Source organism: Anarhichas minor, unplaced genomic scaffold, assembly GCF_050575085.1.
Source record: "Anarhichas minor isolate MPS153535 unplaced genomic scaffold, ASM5057508v1 ptg000029l, whole genome shotgun sequence".
NCBI lineage: Eukaryota > Metazoa > Chordata > Actinopteri > Perciformes > Anarhichadidae > Anarhichas > Anarhichas minor.
In genome coordinates this window covers 1,836,234-1,839,831 of record NW_027466475.1, presented here as the reverse complement: position 1 = coordinate 1,839,831, position 3,598 = coordinate 1,836,234, and positions in this window count along the sequence as shown.

Genomic DNA, 3,598 nt, shown 5'->3' with positions numbered 1-3,598 from the left:
TGGTTGTATAGAAGTCTATGAGAAAATGACTCTACTTCTCTCTTGATTCATTACCTCAGTAAACATTGTAAACATGAGTTTATGATCTCAATCTCTAGTTTCAAGTCTTCTTCAATACAGCATGATGTTCATTTAGTACATTATGGTCCATTTAGAGTCAAACCGACCATAAAGCAGACCATAAAGCAGACCATAAAGCAGGGTATGACTGTAATGTATGCTTCAGGGCGGGGCTACACTGTGATTGACAGGTCTCTACCAGAGCGGTATCCGGTGTCTTTACGTCATCTCCTCCACATTCCAAATATCGTAACTTCTGTTCAACGGTTGCAATAAAGAACAACATGGCCACGGCCGTATTCCAAGATGGTGTTGGCGGAATCGGCGAACTCGAGGCTTCCTAACGGCAGCCGACAAACCAATGGGTGACGTCACCATCGCGACGTCCACTTCTTCTATTCAGTGTACGGGTAAAAAAACAATCTGTTGATGACCAGAATACAGTTTTCAAGGCGGTTTTATTGGCCCCATGGTGGCGATGTCTTCTAAGACTTTCGTTGACCAAGTTGACTTCATGACCAAATACCTAAAAAGCTAATATCGTTCCCATCAGCTGCACATTGTGTTTCGTCGTCTGGGAGCACCTTCCACCCCCCTACTGTCTCGACCCCTTGATCTTGTCATCTGCCAGCCGTGTGTCCTTCCTGCAGCTCTGAATAGAAATGCCCCCTTCCTGCCTTTTGTTAACATTTGTAGTTGCGTTACGTCTGATCACGCTCTTCTCTTGACCTTTGTTCTCTACTTTCTACACACCGACTAATCACTGCGTTGGCTTACTGAATAAAGTGCTTCCATTTCATTTGCTCTGGGTCAATTCACCGGCTCAGATCCGTTCCGTGTCTGTAGGTTCACCAGTGTGCCGGCGTGCTTCATTAAACTCACACCACCACAGCAAACTGCTGAACTGGACTTCAATGCTTTTCTTGGAACGTGCTAACTAGCTACGCTCAGATGTGGAACGTGGGGAATATTATGCAGTGGAAATGGCTCATAGTGATCAACCATCAGCACATGATTATTTAAACTTTCTCATGCAGATTACCAATTTACATTTTTTAAATGTAAAACTCAAATGTATTTGATTGAACCCGGGTCCATTGATGAGCGGCTGCATTTGCTCGTTAACATTTTATCGGGCTACCGTTCACACATTTGCTAATAGTTATTTAAAAGTTTATTTTACTGCTGTGCATGTATCCCATGAAGACCACCTGAGTTAATAGGTATCCTTTCTGTGTAAATGTAGTGAAGTACATTAAGCACAAAGTTTACCTCCACACACAATTCAATATCATTTTATAAAAAGAGCATTTATTTCAAAGGTTTTTTTTTCGCTTCGGAGATTGAAGCACATAGTAAAGCAACATTACAATGTTCAGAAAATATAAGTGTGATGCTGTAACATTTTTTTAAATCTTATCTTAACATGTTTTTGTTGTAATACTGGAATATTCTGCATGTATACTAAAATAAGAACTTTTAAAATTGTACAAATCGGTACCATAACACTTGACAGAGAATAAAAACGAGGCGTTCTCTCGCTGCAACACACAGATTGCTAGTTTTCCTCCTGAACAGGGAGAAAGAACGAAGAGACGCCAAATAATGGAAACCGAAAAAAAAAAATGGAAAGAAAAGAGAAACAAAGGAAATGAGAGAGGTTGTATTCACACAGACATAAACCAAAACTGATGTTTAACTTCCGGCTGTGATGTTCTTATAACGTCCAGAGATGAAAATCAAATACTCTGTCGTCCCTCCATGGTCAGACAACCATAACAACATCACATTTGCACGAAGTTAAACATGAATTAGTTCCTGTGTATCTGCAGCCAAAGAAAGAACAGTTATTGTCATAATAATGCTGATAATAATAATAATAATAATAATAAAAAAACAACAATAATAATCATAATAATATAATAACATTAAAAAAGAGATCGAACAAGAACCCACACGCTTAAAAAGGATGTTCTGCTTTCAGCCTCTCTGTATATGTGGCTCTGAAAACACACCTTGTGTTGTTTTCCAGCGTGCACGTTGTATGTCCAAACAGCAACACGTGTTGATACAACAGGCGTTGCTGCCGACATAGCCGGTGTCGAGGGGGAAAATAACACAACGCACATTTTCTCGGTCTACATGTACCGTGCCGGCCAGAAACTGCACATCCTGTTTGAAGAGTGCTCGAGGCGCAGGTTGGATCCGCAAAGTGATACATCACACGTCTGCACACCGCTCTGTACATACCTAACATGGAGAATAGTTTGCTTTCTGAATATACTTCTCAAGTTACAAAAAAAAAGAAACAAAAGGAGAAAAGAAAAAATGAGAATGCACTGCGTTGCAAGAGTGTCCGTTAAGTTTAAGGCGATTTTTAGAGCTCACAGGTTGTTTTTTTCTACTCATCGTGATTGATCATCATTGGTGGACTCTGGATGAGGAAGTGATCATTCATTGGTGGACGCGGTACGGGAAGTGATTGTTGATGGGAGGGATTGGGCGGGGGGGGGGGAGCTTTTCTTTTCACGTCAGTTCTCCTCCGTGAAGAATGAAAACACAGAATCATCCACAGTTTTTTTTTTTCATTGAATCCATGTTCAGTCTCGTTTTGGGAGGAGTAAAAAAACAGGTATTTGTGTTCCATCGTCACAGATCCTCAGTCCTGTCTGTGCGTAGCTACTGAAGGTAGCGCTCTCTATGCTCGCCTTTTGTAATGTTCACCCCTGGAGTTGTTGTTTATTTATTATAAGGCCACCATACTGTGAAGATGCTGTGAGCGTCTTCAAAGTACCAACAACCCAGAGTCTGTCACGCTATTTAAACCACAGAACCTGCTGAATTCTGCACACACGACGACAACATTTGAAAAAGCATTTACTTTCAACTGTTGGACCCCACCGACACGTCTTCTGTACCTTTTAATTTCTCTTTTGCAACATCACGCCATTGCTGGATCCCACGCTAACCTTTTCTTTTAATTAGCTTGTATCTCCTTATTCGTCTCTTTCTGTGTCTTTTTCACACACCACAAAGAGAGCAGCTCAGGAACCTGTTCGGGGAATAAAATCTCTCCCAGGAGCCACTGAGGAAGTACGTGAATCCAGTCCACAAAAGTACATAGAACCCCAAAGAAACTAAACAGTTAGCTAGAAGCAAGTCATTTTGATCACACAGCAACATTTTGTTCCCAACAATTTACTTTCAAAACTGGTGACAAAACTAATCTCCCAGCCCTGCAATGCTAGAGTCCATAGAAAGAGAAAGGGAAAGACATACTGTAGGTGGGAAAGGAGGGATTTTGGGGGAAAAACTGGAAGCCGAGTCCAAGAGTTCGTTATGTGTTCATTACCAAATCGTCTTGGAGGACCAGGGAGAGCTGTTCACGTCCGTCGACTCGCTGGCGTGAACGGATCAGGTGGTAGTTGGTAACATTTGGGTGCTGGGGAGTGTTAACCCTCAGCTAACAAATCCTCATGGAATCAATAAATCAGAAATCCGGGGAGGGGGGGTGGGCGTCCACTCTGTAAGACCACTG